The sequence below is a fragment of the Crinia signifera genome, chromosome 2 (assembly GCF_055691185.1).
Source record: "Crinia signifera chromosome 2, ASM5569118v1, whole genome shotgun sequence".
Classification (NCBI taxonomy): Eukaryota; Metazoa; Chordata; class Amphibia; order Anura; family Myobatrachidae; genus Crinia; species Crinia signifera.
The window spans coordinates 228,593,644-228,608,878 of record NC_139218.1 but is presented as its reverse complement, the minus strand read 5'-3'; the positions used below and the strand labels follow the sequence as shown (position 1 = coordinate 228,608,878).

The window sequence follows — 15,235 nt, the reverse complement described above, 5'->3', positions numbered from 1 at the left end:
TAGAGATTGTACTGATACAGCCTGTGCTGTTGCTATGGTAGAGCAATCTATAGTACACCTGTTATGGTGTTGCTAATCTGTAACCTCCACAGCATCCAAAGATTATTTTTTACTCTAATAAGAATAATATTTTAATACCTGAACCTGGGGAGATCTATGAAGCCTTGGAGAGAGATAAAGTGGTCCATAGCAGGCTCAGCCAATCACCTTCTAACTGACAATTATCTAGCGCAATGGGGCCGCTATAATGCTTCCTGCTTCCCCTCATTAATGAGGGGAAGCAGCGGTCAGTTCAGACAGATGCGCTGTCTCCTTCCCCCCCCAGGCCGGCTGTACTGGGCATGTGCGAGATATCGCTACTCTTGAGTACAATGTGTGAGGAGCAGGGTGAGTACAGTATTATAGGAGCTGGGTGAGTACAATGTGTGAGGTGCTGGTTGAGTACAGTATGTAAGGAGCTGGGTGAGTACAATGTGTGAGGAGCTGGGTGAGTACAATGTGTGAGGAGCTGGGTGAGTACAATGTGTGAGGAGCTGGGTGAGTGCAGTATGTTAGGAGTTGGGTGAGTACATTGCGTGAGGAGCTGGGTGAGTACAGTATGTAAGGAACTGGGTGAGTATAGTGTGTTAGGAGTTGGGTGAGTACAATGTGTGAGGAGCTGGGTGAGTGCAGTATGTTAGGAGTTGGGTGAGTACATTGCGTGAGGAGCTGGGTGAATACAGTATGTAAGGAGCTGGGTGAGTACAGTATTTAAGGAACTTGGTGAGTATAGTGTGTTAGGAGTTGGGTGAGTACAATGTGTGAGGAGCTGGGGGTATTTGGGGGGATTTTGTATCTTTGGGCCTTATTTTAGTTCACTCTTTCTGACAAAATCCTTCTTAGATGGGCAAAACCATGTGCACTGCAGGTGGGGCAGATGTTACTTGTGCAGATATAATTAGATTTGGGTGGGGTTTTACTTCAAAGTGAGATCTATATTGCAGTGTAAAAATAAAGCAGCCAGTATTTTCCCTTCACAGAAACAAAATAACTCACCCAAATCTAATTCTCTCTGCACATTTTACATCTGCCCCCCTGCAGTGCACATGGTTTTGTCCATCTAAGAAGGATTTTGTCAGAAAGAGTGAACCAAAATAAGGCCCTTTGTCTAGAGCACATAAAAATCCTGCACCAGCCTTGAATGTGTCTTTCCCTCAAGCCTGTTCTAGTTTTTCCCGTATCATATATGGTGATAATGAAACGATAGGTAAAAAGAAAATCAATGGCAAGCATTTCCTATACTAGCAGGAAACAGGTCAGTGGTACTAACAAATGATGAAGTACAGAACTTTAATAATGGGTCGATAAGACATAAATTGAGTACAGAAGGTCTCCTGGAAATTAGAGGTTACAGTGATAAAAAAAAAGGAACATTGAAAGTATTAAAGAAAATAAAACACTACAAAGTCATAACCATGTCTCTTAATTGCTTACAGAATAAGAAATAACAAATAGCTTTTACTTTTCGGAGCCCGTCCTATAAATGGATCAGTAGCGCTCAGCTTATGTGCTAAAAGCTTTTTTCTTAATGCTCTAAAATAATGCTTTATATCTCTGCTGCTTCATCACTGAGGAGAGTTCTCCCATCAGGCAGATGTTACTGACAAAGAATATGAGCAAGAGCTTATCTCTCACTATGAACTCACCTACTGATTATTGGCTGTTTCCCAGGGGATTGAGGCACAAGGTGAATCCCTCACAAAGTACAAGGATACATTGTGTAGATATTATAAGCATAACACTGTATCATTGTGGGAACCAATTTTCTTTCATCTTTGATACTATACCAACATCTTACAGTAACATATTTAATAGTAGCATTTCTCAACATTCTGTGCTCCCAGTAAAATGCACTTTAAAGACTACCTAGGGCACCTAATCATGCCTAAGTATATACATTATATAGTAATGAAAGAGGATTTAGATGATTTAAAATGGATGTTGCTATTATTATTCAGACTTTAATACAGAGGAGAGAGAATAGCTTGTCTTATGGTGGTGCACCTTTTATAATAATGAGACATAAAATATACCTTTTATTATTTATTTAGTTAAAAAATCTGTGAAATATGACGAACAAACATGTAACATGAATACAAGTGAGACACAAGTGTGGGTTAAAATGGCTCTTGTGGGTTCTCACTCTAATTACCTTATCAATATAAATCTGACACAATTTAATTATTCCCTCTGATGCTTAATTAAGTCTAGGGGAAACTGTGTCTTTTTTGAGATAGTGGTTGTGAACTGTATACAGTTGCCATGCAGCTCCAATAGTAATTATTCTATTGTACCCCACTCTGTGTGGTTATTAGCGTAATGGTACCCTCGTGCTTTTGTGTTTTATATTGTAGAAGGAGTGGGTATCCTTACATATGGAGTAGGTAATTGCAGAGTTTCCCAGCACCGCAATTGGCAGATATCGTGCAGATAAATTGCAGGGTGGCTATATGCCTAACAAGAGCAACTGCCATGTGCTGCGTTCATGCGGGCATGAGAAATATTACTGTTAAACCAGCGTCGCTATGTGGTGCTGCCGCTGGTCACAGACTCTCCCTGTGAGGGACGAGTTCCCATGTTGCCGGCTAGCGTGCACCCACCTTAACACCCAGCGCTGTTGGTATTACGCACAGCGGTTAGCTAGGGTGATAAGCGATCTGGTATCTAAATACATTAGAGTCCTGAAAAGGACTAGTAAATACAGTCACAAACAATCAATAGGTAATAGTGAGGGAACGTCTGCACGGCCTGGTCAGCCGGCGTACGCTTCGCAGGTCTTCTTCAGGCCCTGAAGAAGACCTGTGAAGCGTACGCTGGCTGACCAGGCCGTGCGGACGTTCCCTCACTATTACCTATTGATTGTTTGTGACTGTATTTACTAGTCCTTTTCAGGACTCTAATGTATTTAGATACCAGATCGCTTATCACCCTAGCTAACTGCTGTGCGTAATACCAACGGCGCTGGGTGTTAAGGTGGGTGCACGCTAGCCGGCAACACGGGAACTCGTCCCTCACAGGGAGAGTCTGTGACCAGCGGCAGCGGCAGCACCACATAGCGACGCTGGTTTAACAGTAATATTTCTCATGCCCGCATGAACGCAGCACATGGCAGTTGCACTTGTTAGGCATATAGCCACCTGCAATTTATCTGCACGATATCTGCCAATTGCGGTGCTGGGAATCTCTGCAGTTACCTACTCCATATGTAAGGATACCCACTCCTTCTAAAATATAAAACACAAAAGCATGAGGGTACCATTACGCTAATAACCACACAGAGTGGGGTACAATAGAATAATTACTATTGGAGCTGCACAGCAACTGTATACAGTTCACAACCACTATCTCAATAAAGACACAGTTTCCCCTAGACTTAATTAAGCATCAGAGGGAATAATTGAATTGTGTCAGATTTATATTGATAAGGTAATTAGAGTAAGAACCCGCATGAGCCATTTTAACCCACACTTGTGTCTCACTTGTATTCATGTTACATGTTTGTTCGTCATATTTCGCAGATTTTTTAACTAAATAAATAATAAAAGGTATATTTTATGTCTCATTATTATAAATGGTGCACCACCATAAGACAAGCTATTCTCTCTCCTCTGTATTAAAGCCTGAACCTTTTTGTCTGTGGTAGCACACCCCTGAAATCCTACTAAGTACTCATTACAGTAGCAATTAACCAATTAAGAGGGGGCCTAACTTGATATAACAATACTACTACACAACTCCCAGTCTTGTGCAGTAGATCACCCCCGTCTAACCTACTATTATTATTCAGACCAAAACAATTAGCTTGAGGTACAGATGTGCCCATATACATCTACCCTACTTTCATGTGGTGCCCATACACGTTACAATTATTGTATACAATATTGTATACAATATCACATCTCATCGAATCTCGGTTTTGCGATGAGATGAGATCTAGTACAAAAAGTGTGCAGCACATACTTTTTGTAACAGATCTCATCTTATCTCATCTCATCGGAAAACCAAGATGCTATGAGATTCGATATTGTATACAATCCCGGCATTCAAAATACTGACGCGGGAATCCTGACCGCCAAAGCCCCGACACTTTCTCCCTCTGTGGGTGTCCACAACACCCACAGAGGGAGAATAAATTAGTTTGCCGAGTGTAGCAAGACACCGGGCCCGCTACGTGGTAAGCGCAGCGAGCCGCAAGGGGGGGGGGGGGCAATTCCACGTCCCCCCCTTGTCGGGATTTCGGCGGTAGGGATTCCGGTATTGGGGTTTTGAACGCCGGGATTCCGTCCGCCGGGATTTCGTATCAAACTGTACATGCTGTATCTGGAACATTACAGTGTTTTCCTGGAAAATGTTTTTCCTGAAAAACATTGTAGAATTTTGTATGCAGATACAGGTGCCGTCACACACTGAATATTGACATACCGCATATCATTTTAATCTGCAGGAGCTGCCTGTGCATCTTATTCACTCTGCTTTGCAAATAAAACTCAGTTTAATGGAGAAAGTCACAAAAAATTTAAAACCTGATGCTACAGAGACACGTGTTACATATAACGCGGCTTGTACAGCATTTCATGGAGGATAGATGTATGTGGACACATCTGTATGCTATGATAATGTAGAGCAGGCATGTTCAACGCTTCTCGGCCTTTTGGCTAAGATCAAGTGTAGTATCTGTTCTTATCAGTGGGTATGGACTGGCCTCTGGCAGAGAATAGAGAAAGGCTGGACTGAGTAGCTGCTCTGATGGGCGGAGGGTGTGGGACCCTCTTTTTTGCCTGGGAGTGGTGAAAAGTCTGGCTGAGTACCTTCACCTCTGCCTTTGGTAGGAGGTGTTGTTTCCGTAAATCCACTGGTAAGAGGGGGGAGAAACACTGGGCCTAGTAGTTTGACTCTCTTGACGGGGTTCGTAGCCCTCGAAGGATGAGTCAGCGAAAGGCTCAGTCTAGTATCCATTCCCAGGGAGCGGAGAAAAGCTGAGACCGAGTAGATTGGTCCAGGTTGGCTAAACCACCAGCCTGGGCACAGCGAAAAGCTCAACCTAGTATCTTAACCCTGGGAGCGGAGAAACACTGGGACTGAGTAGATTGCTCTTCCGAGGGGGGTGCAGCCCCTAAGGGAGTCTTTCGAAAAGCCCAGTGGAGTACCCATTCCCATGCCAGGGGCTGGAAAGTACCTGCTGGTGAGACGGAGAAACACTTGGTCGGACGCTGACTGGTCGGCTGCCTGGAGCCCGAGGCTGCACTGTGCCCCTGGGGTAACTCGGGGGTGCCTGATTTGCACTGATGATGTCCAGCACCATGCACTGAATGGCACTTGCACCGCGCACTTCCCTCTAGGTTAGGCTACACGTCCTTACCTCGTCCTTTTGGATGGGGTAGGACAATTTTTTACACCCCACCCCGGCCTTCTGGCTAGGGCCTCTTTTTATTTCTTTCTTTGATTTGCACTTTTGAGCACTTCACGTTTTTCGTTAGTTTGTCACGTTTTTTTTTATTTGGGTAGTGCGGCTGTCCCTAACGGGCCTTCCGTTCCCCAAACGTGACTGGGACTCTTCACCTTTTGGGGAGAGTCCCGGTCCCCTCGAGGGCAACCCCGAGCCGCAAGGCGGAGGGAAGCCTATGCGGGTCTCTCCAAACCTTCGGGTGCGGAGGACCCACCGTCCAAAACCCTTCCGGGGGTGGAGGAAACGCGGGTCTCTCTGAGCTTCGGCGAAGAGGACCCACCGATCCCTTTTTTCCCTTCCTCGGCCTTATGGTTGAGGGGGGTTAGGGGAACCATGGGGCCTTTCTCCTTTGGGAGAGGGTCCACACGTTCGTACGGCTGCCCCCTTTGCACGTGTTTAGGCACAGCACTGGTGGTAGTGGGAGCACACCTCGGGCTCCCTGAGTTTCTTCAAATTCAAACTCAGGCATGTCCAACGTTGGCCCTCCAGATGTTGTGAAACTACACATCCCAGCATGCTTTGCCAGAGTTTTGCTATTAGAGAATGCTAAAACTATTGCAAAGCATGCTGGGATGTGTAGTTTCAAAACATCTGGACTGCCAACGTTGGACATGCCTGATGTTGAGGTTATAGAAGCAATTTAGAGCAATTTAAACTGCAGAGTTAGATGCCATTGAGTCACACCTCTACTTGCAACTTAATAAGTATATCTGCATAGTAATGATGAAATCTCAGTTTAGTGCGTATGTGTTTTTAACTGCAGAGTTCTGGCCTATTAAGGGACCAGGGATATGCCTGGTGGGCCACACTGTGTCAGAACCTCTATAATTGGGGGGGCTGCAGGGAACAGATGAATCACAAACATGGGGCCTTATTCTGATCGGTGCGGCCGGATCCGAATATGCGGCCAGGACCGTGCGTGCGAAACCCCGCCTTCCGTACGGATCGCCAACTCCGTCCGTACGCGGTAAGAAGCTGGCCGAACGGACCGCACGTGTATTTTTCATGGAATACGCCTCCTCCATCTCAGGGAACCTCCCCCATCATTCGATGGTCGCAGACCATCGAATGCAGGACCGAATGGTCCACCAGCTCCCGCAACCTCAGACCACACTGACATTTTTCCGTGCAAAAGCAGGGATCTGGGCGGGCAGCTGACATCCGGCGATGTCATATGTCCGCCCCCTACACGTGCGTCACGGCCGCATTACCATGCATACGCCCAGCGTTTGCATGGGAACGCCCATGAAACACGGGGCGTATGCATATGGTAATGAGCCCAAATAGCCTTTCACGCCCCTCTCCACCCCCTGTTCGGAGTGTTCACATTTCATGCGGGATTTGGCCGTACGCTCCGCTCGCACATGCGCAGAGACGCCTCTGCACATGCGCAGACACAAAACATCGGCGGCCCGAACGCACGCGGATATTACCGCACCAACCAGAATAAGGGCCATGGTATGGCACCAGTCTACAGTGCATGTTTGCCAGTACTCAGTGTCTGATTACAGACTTTGCAATACCTAGGAGTGCCCATTTGTAAGTTATAAAATGTCTATGATGATATTACAGGCATGATTGGAGTTGATTAACTGTTTGCCTGCAGGCAAGAATGTTTCCTGGCAGCTCTGATTATATGTAATTCAAAAACAATGCAACGGGCAGCAACCTCTATTAGCCACACAAGAAACTCCGGAGGCACCAGCAAACCCCTGCTGAAAGGCCCCTAGCATTGTGGGGCCCTACATCAGCTTCCCAGTAAGCCCATGTGTTAAGATGGCCCTGTTGTGTACTTTCCTACAACTCCTGTAGGTGTAAGCCTGTCACCACATTGGCCCTTATTCAGATCTGATCACAGTACACATTTGTTCTCAACATGGGCAAAACCATGTGCACTGCAGGTGGGAAAGATGTAACATGTGCAGAGAGAGTTAGATTTGGGGGAGTTATTTTGTTTCAATGCAGGGTAATTACTGGCTGCATTATTTTTATACTGCATTTTAGATTTCAGTTTCAAAACACTCCACCCAAATCTAACTCTCCCTATACATGTTACATCTGCCCCACCTGCAGTGCACATGGTTTTGCCCATTTTGAGAACAAATTTGTACTGCGATCAGATCTGAATAAGGGCCACAGACGACCCTTCCAATATCACTAACACTTGTTCGTAGAGCTAATAGTAACTTTGGTTGAAATTCAATAGGATGAGATATTCAGAAAGTGAGAGATTTGGTAAGACATCCCCAGGTTTTTTTTTTTTTTTTAAAGCGGCAATCATTTACACTTCAAAATCAAACTGGTTTTGCAGTGTAAATGATTGCCGCTTAGAAAAAAAAAACCTGGAGATTTCTTAACAAATCTCTCACTATTTGGATCTCTCATCCTATTACATTTGCCCCTTTGTCTTTTGTGTGATGATCTGAAGCAGCCCTTACAGTACATCAGCATTCTATCAAATGAATGATGATCCAATGCACCACTATGCTCCCATAAATTTCAGATATTTGACAGAGATTTCAGCCATAGATCAGGATGTTATGCAGTCAAAATTCGCCGGAGGTGTGGGATGCTGCTGAACACTGACGTCATTTGCAAGGAAAACCCAGATTTTCAGGAGACGACATTTTGTTTTCGAAGACTAGGCAAGATGACGTGCAGTATAACTGATAACCAGGGTAATGCATAGAAAAGTATTTTTGCCCAGTGACCTCACCATTTTCAATTTGGAATAAGGTGATAAGAAAAACCCACTATATTTCCCACGTTTCCCTCTTGAATGAACTGTTACTGTGTCCTGGGATTTGGCCCAGATACGTTTTGATAAAAGCTTTTCCTGATTCTCGCTGTACTGAGAGGCAACTAATTGCTAATGCATACATGTCCTAATTTATCAGGATTTTTACAGCCAAAAGAAGCTAATGGTTATGAAGCTTTAAGGGACGTCAACTTAAACTTAAGGCACTATGATGCCTAAAAAGGCAAGTTACAAGGATTCGTAAAACGTGGTTAAATATTTTGGAATAAATAAAGAGTGTGCAGTGCTATAATCTGATAATTGTTGAGAAAAAAACAAATGCATTATAAAAAATAAATGTTTTAATGTGCCTACTGTATTATTAATTTTAAGCAATATTTAACGATGACAGTCTGGGTATGACACCAAGGGGTAATGAATTTTCAGGATGCGGGAGAAGCAGTTTGAAGGAGGAAAAGCGCATTTTTGCTGCTGCCATCTACAAGATAGCACACCGAGAGCTGGGGGCAATGTATGCGGTGCTCAATGTTCTGACTGCTGCAGCTCTCCATATCGACAGCTGCATGTGTCATTGCCCATACACAGCAGCAGGGACACTGGTGTATTTATAATGGTGCTGCCCATTTATAAATAGGCTGCAGCCATTTCTTTAATACTTAGTCCTCCGCAGTCCGGCACCAATAGCAGCAGTTCTGTAGAAATCATAGAAAAAATGGTGCGGCTGCCATTTTGCCGGTGTTTTACGCATGCACAGTAGTAAAATCGCTGGGGAATTTCTTACCCAGAGATTTTAGCAGGGATATGTGCATTAGAGTTCAAGCCCTCAAGAACTCAGATTTTAAAAGTCAGGTATTTTTAAGGCCTTTGTCATTATTGAACATTATAAATAACAGTCTGTATAATCTTTGATATTTTGCACAAACCTATTTTTGGCTGCATATGTGCAGACTGCCCGTACACCGGCTGCAAGGACTGCTGAGAGTGACATCACAACTACGGAGGTATTCAATATTGGTTCCGACTGTTGGAATGCCAATGTGTGCCAATATTTCAGACGTCAGAATTCACTGAAACATTCCAACAGGCAGCTGCCATTTTTGGCAATACAGATCCAAATTTTAACAGTAGAATCTGCATGCCTTCAATGCGGTTGGAAATGGCCGCATTGAATAGATGTGTGCCAATATTTCCGACTGTCGAAGACACTATGAAGGTCAACATACATTAGGTAAAGGTCGACAGGGCTTAGGTCAATACATGAAATAGGTCAACTTGGCTAAGGTCAACAGGGTCGGAAAGACACAAGCATTAGGCCGACAATGGGAAAGTCAACAGTCAAAAGGTCGACATGAGTTTTTCACACCCTACCATCCAATAGGACGGGGAGGGAGAAAATAATAATGCCGCAACCGAAGCTTATTTCGACATTCGGGACAAAAAATTGTGAAAAACTCATGTCGACCTTTTGACTGTCGACATCTTCATTGTCGACATAATGCCTGTGTCAACCTTCCAACCCTGTTGACTTTAGCCATGTCAACATATTTCATGTGTCGTCCCCTGTCGACCTTTAGTGATCGACCTTCACAGTATCGACCTACCAACTGTATCCCGAGAGAAGCATCTGTACCAGCTCTGTATATCACTCATGTAAGGCATTTTATTAACGTTTCTAATGCAGGTGAATGGTATGACAAGGAGTTTGATATGTGTATTAATAGACATAGAGATTCTGAGTTTATGTGAAGGACACTATTATATTTTGATTAGCAGTGGTTTTAAAAAGAAATTCTGATGTACAGTATCTGCTAACCCTGAATAATTACCAAATTATTATTTCTCACTTTCAATAGGACTTAATGAGTGCTGTCACTTCTGCTATAAATGCCAGTCTACTAATCATGACTAATAAAACACATTGGGCCAAACTTAAAGCCGCATTACCACTTTCTAAAGTTGTAGCATGCCTCCCTGAACCATTGCTGGCTGCTCTGTCTAGATGTTTTTCTTTTGGGTTTATCCATTCGGGAACTTTGGAGGCACAGGATTTGAGGGGGTGCCTGCATCATCTTAGCTGATGTCCAGTCTGGTGATTGGGACCGAGCTCCGTGCCTGAGTCACTGGCCTTATCCGCAGGGCATAGAGGAATAGGAATCACGGTCATGATGTCACACAGGCTGAAGAACAGTGTGTGAGTAGTCTGCCGCCACTGCTGCTTTAATGAGGAGCAATGCCAAAGATATCTGTGATATCTGATCTCTTGTGTAAAAGATTTAATAAAAGGCTAAATAATGTAATTGTGCCATAATTGTTCGAAAACTGACATTTTCCAGGCATTATGGCTTTACAAAATTAATAATAAAATGACCTAAAAGAGCTGGAAAATGGCAGTCATTTATCTGACCGAGGTGTTTACTAATATCAGCAAACATACAGTATATATAGCCCCCTAGTAATGGAAGATTTCCAATGTTTAGATCTTGCTCATATTGCACAGAAGGTTTTCTACTTAATGAGCTAATATATGGTTCCTATGTATGTTATACGTTCATTTAAGCATGTAAGAAAAAAATCCATTATTATTTTCAAGTGTCGATATTATTGTAAAAACCTACGTGGCTCTTCTATTGTTTTAAGCTAGATTGTCTTTACTGTGTTTGAAGAAATAAGCAATCTACTGTAATGCTATCTTCTCTAAATTTCCAACAACAATAAAATACCAATGTTATATTATAGTCACCCTGTGCACCCCTTTTCTGCTGCCTGGGTCCTTCTTGGTGTTTCCCAAACACCTGTTTAGGTATACTGTATCGTGGATTAGAAAGACCTTTGGTGCAAAGGATGAATGGAAAAATTTATTTCTAAGACAAGCAATAAAATAAATGCTAGAACATGAGAATAAAATGTGACGGAAAAACACCCCAGTGACCCAGTGATGGGGGTGGAGACTAGGATGGTAGTGGTAGATGGTAGATTCCTTTTAGGATTGCTATATTACCAGGACCCAGCCCAGTGCAGACTTGTGGAGCCAGCAGAGTATCTTCTGTTTGGAACACTGTGCTATACCATCCTAGGCTCCACCCCCATCCCTGGGTAAGGGGTGTTTTACCTTCACATGTTTATTCTCATGTTTTAGCATCCAGTGATGAAATCCTGCGATTTTTTCCTTCTCCAGCTGTTCGCAAGGTGATTGACGGGAATCCGGCATCTGGGGGCGGTAACCGGCTTTTTGGGGGGAGTGCCATATGGTGCCAAACAATGATTGTCTACCTAGACATTGTTGATCTATTAATTTAGACCACCTGGCAATCTTTGTAATCTAGAATAGTATTTAGCAACCAACTTTTTAAATATCCACACTGAGAGAGTTCTTGTAGGTAGATGTTTGCATCCCTCCCCAAATGTTCTGCTTTAAGTGGGACATTCCATCCTAAAGGGGACAAAAGGTGTGTGTGATTGTGTGGCAGTGGTGGTGGCGGTGGTGGCGGTGGGGGGGTTTGATGGCTGTTTGTGTGTAGATTCCATGCAATTTGCGCTGGATCTATTCACAGTGGAGGGACCCTCCCACGTTGCCGTAACACATTCTTGAGTCCTGCTGCAGCTAAAGGAATGTTTAGAGAATGGGGGAGGGGGGGGGGGGTCATTAGTCCTTATGCTATGTGGCATAACTCCATATAGAGAATGATAAACAATACATGGCATGACTAAGATGATGTGATGACAATTCTGAAGACCTCTAGACATTTATGGAGAGTAGTTCAGTATGGTTGAGTGAATTGTAAGAAGTGGGGACATGTACATGATAGCGTTGAATGTAACCTGCATATTTTATAAGGATTGTCGTCTTGAATTAAAACAGCTTCAGTGTTCCATGATTAATATATATTGTATTGTTTCCCTGCTCTATATGTTTTGGCTGCGGGTTTGCAAAAATAATCTTTATTTTTTTTTATAGTAGCTAATTGACAGAAACTAAAAGTGTCCATCATAAACTTTGTGTTACTTTCTGGATATGTTACTCCCCAGACTGTGTGAAAATGCTGCCTAAGTGTGCTAAATCACGCCCACACTGCTCACATCATCAAAAAGAATGCACTTGCACACAATATTCTTCCTCTAATGAGGTCTTTGGTGACAGTGTGTTGTTTGGGTAAGGCAGGGAAAATGCAAGGCTGGTGAAAACGGATGACGCCTGAAACCAAGGCATACATATTTTTCAGTCTGTCCCATGTTTTAAAGATGTGTTTCTGTTTTTAAAAGTTGATCAATTGCGTAGGGCCACTATTCTTGTATTGACTGCTGGCTCTAATTCTTTTTATCTGCTCCTTTTCTGGGTTCTGTGTTATCATTGATAAGGACTATTAAAATAAGATGAAATGACATGCTCCCAATGTGATCATATGAGTATACTAAGATATTTAAACAATAATAATAATGCTGCATAATATGCATACGTGGTCTTGGAAAATTACAAAAGACTACAGCAATTGTTTATAGGCAGCTATGAATTTTAGATGATACTGTGTATAATTAGTATGATTTTCACAATATGATTAACCCATTTGTTTCAAAGGTGAGCAGCAAATTGGTTAATATTCGGTCTATAATTCTGTAGAGAGATTTGTCTATCTATCTATCTATCTATCTATCTATCTATCTATCTATCTATCTATCTATCTAGCCCAACAGTTGAAAATAAGGGTCGTCATATGTCTGCACAGCTGCATGTCTCTCAATAATAATGGGATCTCATTTGTGTTATTTAACTTCAAATATTTATGCTATGGTAATCTCCTATGTTACTAATGGTGGGCACACATTATGCAATTATCTAGCCAATCTCTGATACTGTATATCAATGGTTCAGGCAGATAATTGTATAGTGTATGTATGCATTCAGCCGGCATGTCAGTCAGAAGCAATATGTTTGGTGTTGCAAGTCCACCACAGCTGTCAGTGTATGCACTGCCTCTGGCAACTGGACAATATTTCCCTTGTCCCTTCACATGGGAGCAACAAGGAAAGCTGTCCTGTCCACTATAGAGGTGTTATCAGGGCTCCTGGGACATAGACGATGAACTCTCCAGCCACATGTGCACCGCAGAGCTCCGTTAGATGAGCAGCGGTCACTCTTGTCTTCCGCTGTGAGCCGTATATGCAGGTGCTCCTTCAGGACCTGGAGGTCTGAGGCAGACATCTCCATTACCTCTAGGAGTTACACCCCTGCCGCAATATCATTTGGAAAACCATAAAATGTATAGCTTTACATCAGGTTTCCAGTTCAAACCAGAACGCACAATACTCCCTAGTAGGTAGCAAATTAGAGGAGTTTTATATAGAGGAGTTTGCTTTCTTTTTTGCTTTTCTTGTGAGGTAAGTGTTTGGGACTGATGAACGCAATACTTCATCAGGCAAAAAATAAAAGGAACATAAAAGATAATGGAATAGGAATGTGGCTTTATAAGAGGATCCTCTTCTACCCAAGCTGAATTACTGTAGCTGCCTTATTCCATTAAAGTATTATTACAATATAGAAATTTTTTTGTTATCTAACACTCCACTATAAGTCTTCATTGTCCATTTTACAATGTTAAAACAATGGGGAGTATTCAGACCCGATCGCTGTTGTGCGAATTTGCAAGGCAATCAATTATGGAATGACTGCGTATGGTTCAGAGTGTGCATACAGCGAGGAAGATCAGCGAATACTCTATTCGCAATCTCCTCACAACTTGACTGCCAGGAAGCCGGCATTGAGGGGTGGTAACCGGACATTTTCGGGGAGTGTTTGGAAACACGCAGGTGTACCCAGGTGTTTTCAGGGAGGGCGTGTGATGTCAGTTCCGTCCTTGATCATCCTGTAGAGTTATGGAAGGGTCAGACTTACACACACTTGCACTGAATGGGAAAATCATTCAATGGTGAGTGAGTTGTATATGGAGTTGCGGCTAGCTAGCCATCGCAGACTTGTAATTCGCAGACTTGTACTTCACTCTGGGCGGCGTCTATCTGATGGCATGGCTCTGCTAAATCACCCAGCAGCGATCAAGTCTGAATCAGGCCCAATGTCCATTAAATATGTTCTTCATATGTTCTATGTTTAGACTCCAAATAATATGGCATTCATATTCCCTATTACACATACAATTGTGATTGTGGAAATATCAGGGAATAAACAATAATTATATGTTTGAGCTTCATTAATTCAAGTAGAGGTTTCTTTTGTTCTTTTGGGAACATACATTCTCATATTTCAAATATATCGCTGCTTGTTTTATTTTAATGAAGGTCCTTTCACTCTACTTTGTGTCCCTGGCTGTTAATGTATGCATGCCTTTGGCACGAAAGTCATATAGCTCAACCGCTGATATGGGAAATGACTTGTGCTAATGTCACACTCCTGTTCTAGTCGGTGAAAGAAATGACAAAGGCTAGCTAGGATACTCTATCTTTTGCTAAAAGAATATGTTCAAGCAGTGCTTGAACTGCATACTATTTATGGATCCCAGGGGAAATAAAAAAGAAATAAGAAAGGAAGCAATACATCTCTAAAGGCCCTTTTATTTCATAACCTGTTTGCTGCTAAAAATGGTGACTGGGAAGGTGACAAAGAATATAGTATTGACACAGCACCTCCATCAGTATATATTATACCATTTAGATATACATATTATTTTCTGGAGAAGCCTTTGATACATATTTACTTTACTACTTTGGTTTATGAAAGCATATTTCATGGTGTAAGCTTCTGTCACAAACAGGCTTACTGTTCTTTCATTCCTATGCAGAGGAGGAACACAGGGAACTATAGTAAAATTTAAATAATGCCATTTAGTGCTTGTTAGTATCCAGGGGCAGATTTATTAAGCACAGTGAAGTGATAAAGTGGTTGGTACTTTATCACCGGCCAAACAGCTCCTAAGCTTCAAAAGTGATAAAATAGAGAGTGATAAACAGACAGCCAATCAGCAACTACCTGTCATGTCACAGGC

At 42.8% G+C, this 15,235-nt stretch overlaps 1 protein-coding gene and 1 pseudogene across 1 annotated transcript in view; both read left to right on the top strand.

The window, feature by feature from the left end:
• The window catches only part of PPM1E (protein phosphatase, Mg2+/Mn2+ dependent 1E), a 273,332-nt gene that overhangs the window by 146,431 nt on the left and 111,666 nt on the right, over window positions 1-15,235 (top strand). The gene's annotated exons all lie outside the window — the stretch shown is intronic.
• Window positions 4,675-4,893, top strand: LOC146060850 (U2 spliceosomal RNA; annotated as a pseudogene).